At 38.2% G+C, this 13,350-nt stretch overlaps 1 protein-coding gene across 1 annotated transcript in view; it reads right to left on the bottom strand.

Moving 5' to 3' along the window:
- The window catches only part of TLN2 (talin 2), a 177,238-nt gene that overhangs the window by 142,689 nt on the left and 21,199 nt on the right, over positions 1-13,350 (bottom strand). Inside the window, exons 2-3 of the mRNA XM_035553894.2 lie at positions 2,099-2,200; positions 1,740-1,821 (exon numbers count right to left, since the gene is read on the bottom strand). The gene's annotated coding sequence lies outside the window, so the exon portion shown is untranslated. The remainder of the gene's footprint in view (positions 1-1,739; positions 1,822-2,098; positions 2,201-13,350) is intronic.

Genomic DNA, 13,350 nt, shown 5'->3' with positions numbered 1-13,350 from the left:
CTGCTGGACTAGTAGTATAACAAAAACCCTACGTATAACCGAGCATGCTTACAGTTACGACAAACTTCACGTCACTCATGTTTAGCATACACAAATGAACAAAGAAAAAAAAGGTAGCCTGGAAAGCTCTGCTTAAACAGCAGCTTTATCACTGGATTGGTGCTGGCTGTCTACTATTTGGGTATGTCAGGAGGATAATGCCCTCCTCAGTAGGATTGGGCACTTTATAACTCTTGCCTCCTCCCTAAAGCTTTCAAAAAAAAAAAGTAAAGACACAAGAAAGTTAGCATATCCTACAAATAGAAGAATCTATTTGCATTCTTTTGTGGTATTTTCATTGCTTTAAAATCTAGAAAGTTGCAGTACCTTTCTGTTCAGAATACCTACGAGTCAAGAGTTTTAACCCATGGTTTCAACTTATTTTCAAAACAAACTGTCCAAGTTATTTCCTATTTGCACAATAAACATCAACAGATGAAGATATTTTAACATCCACCTGCAAAATGAACTACAGAGCAGTTCAATCAAATAATTTATTCTTGACTTCATAGCTCTGTAGGAAGAAGAGGCAGAGTTCTGAGTCTATACATGTGCATGAGACACAGATATTCATCCAAACTAAAAGGATAACATGGCAACTATAAACTTCATTACAAGCAAGATCCAGTCAAAATTCACTATTTGTTTTTAACTTTCACCATCCAACATGAAGCTCTTTTAAGCGTGTGCTCGTATTCTCTGGAATAAAACAGTCAAATCTTCCTTGCAATAGCTGTGAACAACAACGTATCAATGGTCACAGCCCAGAAAACGAGAAATAAGTGTCAGTATGGTAGTATGTACGTGTAGCAATATTTAGGGGATGAAATTCCAAACAAAGTTGAGTGACCATACTTCATAATCAAGTTAGTAACTCAAACTGAACCTAGTACTCAAACAAATAAGCAAAGCTGATGAATAATTAACTGTATTGACACAAAGTTACATCAATGGAGACAGGAGTGACAGCGGGGAAAAAAATGATAGTTTTATTTATACCTAAGAATTCTTGTGCCTGGAAATAGTCTCAAACAAAACACTGTGAAAGATGAGTTATCATGCCACTCTTCATTAATGAAATTCAAAACACTGCTACATGATGAAGCAATGTCATTTTCAGAGTACTGTAACTGATAAAGACAGATTCTCTCAAAGAGACTACGTTCTGCAAGTGCCAGGAAAAGAACTGCAGTTTCCAGTCACATGTAAACCACATTTTGACTGAAGTGTTTTCATATTCCTTCCTGAAGTCAGGGTTGATGATAAATATAATCCAGTATTTCCTATTTCTAAACTGCCACAGTATAAAATACTTGCAACAACACTTTTTTCTTGTTTAAAGGTTTCTCTAGAATCCAACTATTACATGATGGCAGTTGCTTGAAACACCATTTATTGGTTAGTATGGCATTCCCAGTAACAAAGAGCTGACAAATCTCTCTCGAGACATACTTTTTTCTTTTCCAGTATTCCTGCTAAACTGTAACAACAACTGTTATCTTCATTCTCCATTTCTCTGTGGGTAATGCCATTTCTTCCAGAATGTGTGTTCAAATATGGTAGTCACAGTCCTTTTTGCAGTATTACTTTGCAACAACACACCAATCAATACAGCAAAGGCTGTGTTATAAGGATCCAACTATCCCCTGTAACCTAAAATTCCTAGTAGGTAACTCCAGATTATCAAATTAAATACCTACCATATTCGGTTATTTTAAAGTTAACGTGCTTCCCTATAGTCTTCTTCCTCCTATTTTAGCTTTGCCGAAGATTGTAAGACACCTAAGAGAGATTTTGTTAACAGAATTTTCTCCTATTTCCATCTAATATTTTCATTAAATGCTAAAAATACAAAATAGAGTTTTAATAAAGCAATACCCGATCTTTGCTTATTGATCAACTGCACGCACTAAATCAGAGAGGACTATATGGTATAAAACAAATGCTGCCACTCACCACTTATTTTACAAGGTTTTATAAACAACATCACACTAACTATCTTTATAGGATGCACACCTTTAAGTGACAGCAAAGTATTCCCCCATACCACTGTACTTACAGATTCCTTCGTGTCAGTCTGTGGTCTCAGAACATTGGAACAGGTCAACAGAACAGTCGAGCAGCAAGACAGACCTTGATGTTATCCCACAATGCAGTACTGCTGGAAAAAAAAAAAAAGAGGGGTAGGGAGGATAAAAAATAATTTTAATATTCTAAGTGAAAAGGTTAGCAAAAGAAATATCAAGTTATGACAGCACTCTTCAAGATGACAGGCACACCAAACCCAATGACAAAGAAAAAGCCTGAAATATGGCAGTAAAATGACCCATACACCAGTCCTTCAAAGTGAAGTTATTAACAAACCAGCACAGTTTATATTGCAGAATTTAGCCAGAGTGACCTGACAGCAGCAACTGCTATCCAAACCTATACCAGGAATTGGAAAACTACAGGGATTGGTCAACACTCCTGAGAATGTGCATAGTGGAGATGTGAATAGAAAAAAGAAACTCTTGATAGATAACTTCAACATCTGCAGCGTCACTACTTTACATCACCCAACGCTTGTTTGTAGGAAAATGATCATTGTTTTCAAGATGACTGTGATAAAATACTACAGCAAACCTGCAAGTCGTCATGCACCCAGAAGTTGCTTGTGAATCCAGTTCCCCTTAAATGCCAGTCATTTGTCCTCACTGACATCTATGAGTCTGAAGGTCACACAGACTGAAATAGTCAAAAACTATGGTGTTTTGTCCAAATTATAACAAAGTACCTTTAAGAAATGCCATATCTTACAGGACTTTGAAAAAGGCTGTATTTTATTTTCATGCAACTCAAACATAAAATGAACATTTTTAGGCTTAAACTTAACATAAGCAAACTAAGCAAAGAAGTTACACTAGAGCCAGTAAAAGAATAAACACTGCAATCAAAAGAAATACTTTCCATCTACGTGAACATTAGAACATTGGTGCTAAAGCATTAATTTGAGGAGAAACGCACTGTGTACAACTGAGGTGCTATTTCCAGGACCTCATCTCCCTTTCAAGCAGCTGACCTCCAGATTACATAGGTCTGACAAAGAACTTTTCTGATTTTAATGCCTGCCTTTGGAACTTGCAACATGCTCATTAATTTTAAAAAAAATAAAATAACTTGCAGTATTCAAATACAACTTCGAAGCTACTGACAGTGTTATTCAGGGATGCAAATATACATGCAACCACATATATGCATGCAGATACACGATACACAGTGTACCTTTTACTCCTCATTGGTTTCATTTCTCCCAGTTTCAGTAATGAACATGCTGAACTACTACATGCTGTTTGAGGCCTCAAGGATTATCATACAAGTGGGTAGCTTTTCACAAAAAGATCTAGGAAATGAAGTCATTTGTTTGTCTTGAAACTATAGCAGCTGTCATTACTATTCAGTCTAGCACTGCTGCTCATCTGTATAGTAAAGCTGGCCATTTCAGAAGACATCAGTCATTCACAGCATGACTGCCCAACTGCTTCGCCTCCAATACAGAAGGGGATCAGATTCAACTATTCTCAAATTACTCCGGGTAATCACAAAACTAAGAAAGTAATGTAAGATATTAGCCTCTCCCCTTTAATTAAAAAAATCTTAAGTTTATTTGTAGCTTTTCTTCAGTTTTAAGGCTCAGCAGAAGAAGGTACTTCATGGACAAGGACAGATGAACTTACGGTCATTTCCTCTCAGAGGTTTACAAATAAGGGAAATAATAATTTTATCTAACAAAGCTGAAGGCACTCCAGAAATAATTGAGAATTCAAAGCAAACCTACATTGCAATCTACTTTTAGTTACCTAGTTTCCCTTTACTCCTTACTAAAACTATCATATGCTTGCCAACCTGAGACTGTAACCTTACCTTATTTCCTTCTACAAATTTGTTGACTGCGTGGTTTAGCAACAGAAATATAGGGTGACACAGAGAAAGCCTAAACTAATCCTAAAACCTTGACTTATATATTAATTAAATATCTGCAGTTGTAACTGAAAATTGCATGCGCCTTGTCTGCTAGAGTAACGCTAACAAGAGATTAATATACAGATCATTTGAGTTGACATTTGGTTTTATTTCCTCATGCAGCAAAAAAGACAGGCAGGATCCTTCCTCACATCCATACTCAACTCATGCAAATAATGAGACAAATAATGCTCCTTCTCTGCCACCAAGCTGACTGTGTACATCAGTAGAAGCAGTGTCACTTCCTTTAATCAATGAACTTGTGATATGCCATCAGTCAGTCAACTTGTATAAAGATAACGTATTGAAATTCTGACACTGGTCACAAAAGCCTTCTGCCTGGCAGCACTGAAAATGATCTGAAAGAAATATCACTACATGTGGAAAACTATTCAGCAGACACCTTTCAACAAGGTGATAGCTGTTCACATTCAACAATTTCCTCAACATCACGACAGATGTTTCCTATATTCTATGATTCTAGAATCATAGAATATGATTCCTTATTCTATGATTTCCTTATTCTATGATTTGTCTTGGCTGCTTTGTAATACCAATACTACCCGCCTGAAAGCCAGGCAGTCCTTGTACATGGGCAATACCACTTCTTGGGCACTGCATTCATAATAATCTAACCGCCTGCTCATACCACTTGACCAGATGGCAGCACTTTTGAAAGCCTCACGTTTTTGAGAGCAGATCTAAAGCTCACGCACCTGAACTCCCACAAGCACTGTCCTGCAGCACTACATACACAGGCTACTTGTGAAATATTCTCCCACCAAACCTACAGTGTCTGGAAATACTTAAAGCACAGCACTGATGGGCTGCTCACATGAGTGAAAACACCAAACAAGAACAAGCAGGCTTTTCTTTCACCTTACTTTCTTAAACGCATGAAGTGCTGTACACAAACCAGCAACACCAATGAAGTCTTTTTTCACATCATCCACTTAATGTACTCTCTAGAGAGATACATATATACAATCTACAGAACAATGTACAAACCAAAAAAAAAACAAGTTAGATTTCTGCTGTTAAATACTCAACAAAAGGCGATTTTCTCCAGTGAATATAGGACTAGTTAAAAACTTGCCTTTGGGGAAAAATTTCTATCTACTTGAAAAAGTTTTTCTAAAAGACTTCAACACAAATCCTAATATCCCACGCTTAATATTCAGAAGGCTACTGGAAATACATTGTTTAAAATATGAAATTTTATAGGTGTATGACTACAGGTATAAATAGTCTTGCCCTTTACCACTTCAACACTTATTAGGGAAAGAACTGAGTATCTCCCTTACAACCAATCTTCTCACCATATTAAAAATTAATGAAAAGTGTACATGTTTAATCTAAGAAAAATCCTTAACCCTCATATTACTTGCTTGTCATATGACTAGATAAGTCATTATCGATATCATCTCACTGTTTTATCACAACCAAACATGTTATACATTTGTTTCCCCTTAGCTTTTTCAGAACTGTCTTGAAGTTGTTTCGTAACTCATGAGAATTACTCAAGCTGAATAATGGGAAAAAAAATCACTAAAAATATTCAAAAGTTACCAGAGCATATACATTTTACAGTCTACACACATATCCAAAAGCCACGAAACATCAAGCTAGAGACCTGGTTAGTATTCCAAACAGCATCACTCATTTCCAAGATGTACAAAAAGAAAAAGAACAATTTGTTGTGTAAGTAACTAGTGGAAATTTACAAAGTCTAGATGTCATAATTGCTCCAATAATCACTATAAAAATACTCAATTGTGATCACTGAATTGTCATTATCAATAATACCATTCACAAGATTCCAGGATTTAAAAAAAAACAGTTGTGTTATCAAACCTTAAAGTAACACCCTCTGCAGTACAACTTGTGAAAATGAGTGTTGAAGAAAGCAAAATGAAAAAAAACGGACCCCATAAGTTTTTAATGTTACAAATAACATCATTGCAAGCAGGGATAGCTTTGAAGAAGATGCCCAAAAAATGAATGGTTAAAAACTAAAACATTACTCCTTTATGAGAATTTCAAAATTTGATTCCTATTTAAATGAATGAAGCAGAGGGATTCTTGCAGAAAAAATATGTGCTTGCAAGCTACCTCATCCCCACCCTTCCACTACAAATATCTATTACAAACTAAACTATCACCATCAAGTATTCCAGGCACAAACTCCTGAGATGCATAAATTTACATGTAGCACCTTCTCACCACGTTTTCTGAACACAGTAACAGCGATTTCCCCCTTTTTTGGGGAAAAAAAAAAAAGATAGAGTTGGTACTTCTGAAAAGGCTCCATTTTGGATGTTTAACACTGATAAATGTGGCTTCTTCAAATGCCATATTCAGTCATCCTACAATTGATGCCTCTTACCTCTGTCTTACCAAAATGCCAGCTAGTCCAAACAACTGGTGGGTAGCTAGCTACAAAAAAACAAAAACAAAAACAAAAACAGCTTATGATCTTGTGTCCATAGAATCAACTCAGGGCAGGAGAGTTCTAAACATGCTTCCACCCTACAGCTGCTGATACAATAGGAAAATTTAGATTCAATAGCAGCACATACCTATCTTCAGTCTAGTTTCTCTATTTACACTAGTCAGTAAACACAGATGTACTAGTCAGTAAACACAGATTTCAAATAAAAGAAAAAGTTGGCACACCAGTGCTTCCCTCCTAAGTTACTTGTGATCAGTGAGAACACCAACAGGTAAGATTCTATTCCCAAAGCAGACAATAATTGACCTAAAACTGATTTAACAAGCAGTTTCAAATTCATAGGGAAGAATGAGCAGACTCGTGTGTGAAACTATTGCAAGAGTCAGACATTAATGGACTGTCAATCCAATTTGTGCCAAGCATTACTGATTTGGTCCCTAGAGTTAAGGACCACTTGTCAGCCACCCAGGATTGGCAACCCCTTTCAACAGGGCACATCGTTCCCCATACCAAGAGATCCAAAAGAAACAAATTTTAGCTACTCAAGCACATAAGCTGATTGCTTAATATTGCCTGACCTGTTTCTGTACTGTGATAACCATGCTGTAATCTGTTTTGTTTCAGACTTCTTGTAGTTTACTCCGTGCCTCCACAGCTGGGCAGAGACAGCATTGTCGGAGACCTTAACCAAACCACGTTACGCTCATGTTAAACGTAAGTATACAAAAAGCACTGACATGGGCTTGTTTTCATGTCAAGAAATCCTACAGGGTTTGCTTATGCACACCATGTTCATATGTTCAGAGTTACTTCTATGTAATCACCAAATCAACAGTTTAAAGGCATTTTACAAAGCTTGGCTTTGTCATGGATAGCTTAATGATATAGTGAATGAAGAAAGTTTTTAAAACACACCTTGAATCCTAATCAACACAAGAACAGCTTTCTAGAAGCAAGACTGTTTCTGTGATACCTTTGCATACAAACAGAGCAGCTTTGTATTGTATTGTACAGACCTTCTCAAATACAGATGATTTCCTGCAGAAATCACAAGCACTGGTATCAACTATAAAATACTGAGAAGTATTTGATGCTTCACAAGTTTCACTGAATGCACCTTGTGCTGCCCTTGCAAATTCCCTCTGCCCTGGCTTTCACTGCCAGCCAGCACTCTACAAAAATTAGGAGTACAGAGAAGATACAACCTGTTTTTTTTCCAGTATTCCTGTGCAGGTGCCAAAATAAAACTACTAACTAGCTGACACAATACTTTTGTCCTTCCTGGCAAATATGTCAGATGATGCCCAAGTCTGTAATTAAGGGTAACTTCTGCAGCACGTGAGGGGTTGCTGTATAGGCCAGGGTAACTCACCATCATTCAGTACAAGCAAGGCAACACCTGGGACTTTCCATTACCTTCAGGAGGAACAAGTACTGACAACAGTGTGACACTCCTCCTGTACAGCTGCCACTAAAGCAAGACAGCATTTTTGTTCAAGATATGTGACAGAAGTTACCTTACACCTACCAAACTTTTTTTTTTTTTAAATGGAGTCAAATTTACTCTTCAATATCTATAATTGGATGCTGTCATATTCTTTTTTCTGTTTTCATGCGTTTGTCAGCTAGCGTCATTGTACATTAAGGCACAAGTAATATCTTTTATTTTCACATACTTGAATTCAACTACAGCAGCAGTTTATGCTACTAAGTAACTTGAAAAAGCCAACCCAAATGTATATTAAGCAGCGAATTCTCACACTAAGAATAGCTTCCACAAAGATACTACCTCTCCACCTCCTGCCAAGCAACATTACAATTAAGTGTCCAGTATCAGACAGGCACTGACTTAATGCTGCCTTCATTTACAGCCTTTTGCATTTAAGCCCCCCATACATCAGAGAAATAAAGCTACAGTGACTCCCCTCAACATGAAATAACTCCAATGCAGTTCAGAGGCCAATGTAAATAACTTTGTTCCCTTTCAGTTTGGAAATGTTTCTGAACACATATTTTTAAGTGAAATTTAACTATTTACATGCACCTTGTTTAGCTTCACTGGTACCATGCAAGCACTTGCGCTTGCAGCCACATATACTGAGACAGGTACTGCAGCAGGTGGCAATGACTTGCACAGCTGGAAATGACAGGAGCTGTGCCATGGGGCACATCCTAAGAGAAACTGGAAAGCACAGATACCCACGTAAAAGAAGTGGCTCAACAGAAGGCTTGTCATTTAAAGGATGTTATAAATTAAGCCAACCCAACCAGTGTTTGCCCTATATCTGCAGTTACCTCCCTTATTTTACTAAGACAAAACTGTAGTTTTGTTGGACTTTGTTGTTGTTGTTTTGTTGGTTTTAAGTAGCTCAACTACCAGAAATCTTACACTGAACAGTTAAAATGTTGTAAGAAATATCTTCCCTTCTCACCACCGTTTCACATCCAGCCTTCTACCAGTGCAGGCACAAGGTTGCCAAGAGATGTCAAAGCAGTCATTAGTGTTGCTTACCAGTTGCTCAGCCGCACAAAGCAAAAGCTACCACTTTGACTGAGTGGCATCATACCCCCCATCCCTCATAGCAGCCCACACATTCATTCTCATGTCTAATTGGCTCACACAAGCACATTCCTCCCTCTACTCAATCTTTCAGTTGCTTCAAGTGCTTTGCTAATTACACGTCAGGTACAAGTTCACTTTAAGGGACCTCAGCAGCACTTGCCACAATTTGAGATACCCCTTTCCAGCACTGGAAGAAAAGAGAGAAGAAAAAAAAAAACACCATCACAAGAAAAACTTTACACCTCCATGTCACAGAACAAAATTTAGATTTCCATCACCTACCAGGACTAGAATTTGTAGCTTCACATTTACTTAAAAAAGAAAGTGATAAGTGATGAACTATGTTCTTTTTCCTAACACATTTGAGAGCTAACAGGACGAATTACTGGCCTTTCTACTGCAGCACAATCTTTTACACTGCCAATAACCACTCTTAAACACCTTCCTTGCTGGTTATTTGCTCACACCTATATCAGTAGGCATACCCACTTGAAAAACCTGCTTTAAGCATTCAATTCTGCAAAGACATAGTATTCCAACCCTGGAGTTGTTTGTTGTTTTGTTTTGGTGCACAAAAGCTTACAAAAACAACAGCTGTCATTTCCAACATCAGCGACTCTCAGTAACAGTCCTGATACTGTCCTGTAACATTCAACTTGCACATTTGGTCAGTTTGAATTCCAAGTTATAAGAATAGCATTCTGAAAATGTAGTATTTCAGTTTAACACAATTTTTAGCTATAGTCTAGTTAAATACTGATAAGCTGTCAGAGATGTTGGTGAAATACTGCCTGAGTATCAAAGCCATATTGAATTCTGAGGTTATAGCACCACAACTGTAAGCCTCCATCAATCCATAGGATGAGAATGTGGGACAATGCAGGACTGCCAGTGCTGTTCTAGCACTGGGTGGACACACTATACCCTTGTAGTACTACTTCATGCCCAGGTTGTTTTGGCTGCCCCAAACAGGTAACTACCAACTCTGTATGAAGACAGAGAATGCATTATTATGCTACAAAATTTAACAATGAACATTCAGAAATGCTATCTCCTGCACACCTGAAGGCCACCACAGATCAGGGAACAGTAAGTATTTGGAGTCTTTCTACACTCAAATATTAGCAATTGGCTGTAAACAGTACTGAAAGTTTGCCAACAACCACACTGCGTGGCGCAGTTGACACGGTGGAAATAAGAGATGCCATCCACAGGGACCTAGACAGGCTTGAGGGGTGCACCTACATGAAGTTCAACAAAGCTAGGTGCAAGTTGCTGCACCTGAGTCAGGGCAATCCCAAACACAACTACAGGGCAGAAAATAGATGGAGAGCAGCCCTAAGGAAAAGGAATTGGGTGTGCTAGCTGATAACAAACTCAACATGAACCACCAATGTGCACTTGCAGCCCAGAAAGTCAACCATATCCTGGGCTACACCAAAAGCAGCACGGCCAGCAGGGCGAGGGAGGGGATTCTCCCTGTCTGCTTTGCTCTCATGAGACCCCAGCTGAAGCCCTGTGTTCAGCTCTGGGGCCCCTAGCACAAGAAACATGTTTGTCAGCTCAGTCAATGCCTCAATTAAGAAATCACCAAATGCTATTTAAAAATTACTTCCATTAAAACCATTAAGATGGAAATGGCAGTGTAACTGTGAAGATTACTGAGCCAATTGCATTAGCACTCAAAATGGGTACCTCAGGTCCGCTCTTCCCACCTTCTCCCATACATTGTTCTAGCTCCAGAAGTTATGAAAGTAAAAACAGAGGCATTCTCAGAGCAACACTCAGAGCAGCAGCAGACTGCCATCTGGATGGTTCTATAGAGGGTTACAATGAATTACTTGTTTTACTTCTCATACAACCTGTGTTTAGGTTCATGTGTCAAGAACGTTCATCATTGTTACTATGCCCATACAACTCAGCCCAGGTCAGCAAGGTAGCAAAAAGTTTACCCACAGCAATACGTGACATTTGAGAGTTGTTTTTTCACCTCTTATTCAAACTAGCTAAAATGTACAAAATAAGACAACCTTCAAACCTTTAAAACAGCTAACTTTTCTTCAGCTGAAAAAACCTTTATTTTCTCTTCTCTTGTCCTTTGCTGTTTTTCGAAAGGAGTTAGGAGAACACAAAAATAGATAATAAAAGTCACGTGAAATAACATTGATACACAAAATCAAGTATCAGGAATTTTATTTTTATTTTAAAAAATTATACAAGACATAGGAATGGCTAAGAAAGAATAACTGTCCCCGGTAGGAAATTTGCTCCCACTAGGTTTGGTTATTGTTGCTGTTTTATTTGTTTTAAATCTATCCACTCTTCCTGTCAGTTTCACTCAAGTTTTAGTAGAGATGAAAATAAGTATCAAGAAACACATGAACAGAACACTGGCCATTACAAGTGTTTGCGTTCTACAAGTTAATTTAAAACAATTACACAAGAAACCAAACTCTGTTCAAATAACTATTTCCTTCCCAGAGGAAGGAGACAAACCAGAATAATAATGCAAACAGAAAAACTGAGTGATGCCAGCTGCAGGAAAGCAATGATGCATAACTGAGCCCACATGAAGGCACTAAAGCAAACTTCAGCATCATAATTACGCTCCAGAAGCAACTTGTTTCACCAATCCAAGTTGGAAGCTCATAATGCTGGGGGACATCACCATCTCCATCCTAACAAGCAGTCAGGTCAATACTAGGACTGGTACAAGGGGTAAAGGAGGAAGAACAGACAGCAACTGACCTTGGTTTGATCTAAACCAGCCTCCTTGAAATTGCACCCTCAGACTAGAGAAGTGGTCCTGTATCAGGAAGCATTTCTTACATGCACTGTGTGCTTCCTTCCTGACATGGTGCTTATCAGGATACAAGGTAGGCCTGAAAGACCCATGGTAACAAAAAAGACTAAAGCCTCCTCTTCATCCTGGTAACAGTTCCTACAGCAGGATGATACAACCTAAGTACAGGAAGTCAACAGCAAAGCAAAACTGCTCTTGCTCGAGCTGAGGGAGACACAGCATACCAGAACAGATTTTGCAGTCTAAGGAGAAGGATACCCAGAAGACCCACAGTGCTGACCCAGTCTTTTCAACCCTTTATGACAAAGTATCCAAGCACAGATGCTCTAAAGGAAGCAGGAAATAGCTCAAAGAGGTTCTCTAACGGATAAGGTTATTGTTCAAGTCTATGAACAACAAAGAAGTTCAAAGTTGGGCTATTTCTTTCACTGTTGTCAACTGTACTGGAAAACGTGAACTTGGATGTTATTTTTCATGCGAATGAGCTTTTTCAGGCAAAGGATTGTGCAAATCTGCTTAACAGACTTCACCATCACAGCTTTTGCAACATAATCAGTGTTATGTTTATATTCAAGTTAAGAAGAGCATTTATGGCAACTTCTGCCAAAGGCAGATGGCACAAGCTTATCTCTTCTTTTAAAGAAATTATCATGCTACTTTACTCCCCAAAATCACTCACTTCAATTTCAGCCCAAACCATTTATATTATGTATCCACTGGAATGAAAGGAATAAGACTAATGAATTTACACAAAGACTACAGATACTTCACTGCAATGCTTATAAAAGGCTTCAAGACACATGTAGAATGGAATAGTGTTTTATTAACCTACTGGATATGATAAGTCACCTCTGCTTTCTACATTTGTGCCTAAGAATGATTTTTTCATAGCTGGGGAGACTGCACGTTATTTTCTTAGCTGTACAGTTGTAACCAGAGAATGCACATCCTTTCTATACTGGTAGCTAAAGAAGCTAAAGTGTAGGATAGCAAAAGATTCACCATCCTATCCTTAGAACATTTAATATGAAACATCTTCACAGTGTTGAAACATGTCAAATTTTCCCAGTAGCTTATATGTTACTGACAACCGAATTTATCATGTCTTAGCAAGATGTTTTATGATAGCTGAAGGAGCACTGAATATGCAGGTTCCCTGTAAACATATGAACCTATCTTTCTAGTTTCACAGATGCTATAGGTGCCAAAGGTCCTCATCATCAGTCTACAGTACAGGTTGTTACCCAGCACAGACCTTCATGAACACAAGAAAACAGCCTGGCTTACAACAAAACCAGGCATATTTGGAAGCTACATTGCTCTGGAATGATAGCTGGCTTTGTCCTCCCAGCTCTCATTTAAGCCTTAACTCCCTACAAATGCCATAGATAAAACTATTGCAGCCTACTTTATTTAGCTGCCATTCATTTGGAATAAATAGGGGCTTTGTTTATAAGTTTCAAGCACAGAATGAAGGCCCACCCCACACAT

The sequence above is a fragment of the Cygnus atratus genome, chromosome 11, assembly GCF_013377495.2.
Source record: "Cygnus atratus isolate AKBS03 ecotype Queensland, Australia chromosome 11, CAtr_DNAZoo_HiC_assembly, whole genome shotgun sequence".
In the NCBI taxonomy this organism is placed as follows: Eukaryota; Metazoa; Chordata; class Aves; order Anseriformes; family Anatidae; genus Cygnus; species Cygnus atratus.
Note: the sequence above shows the minus strand (reverse complement) of the source record. Positions and strands in the feature narration are given on the sequence as shown.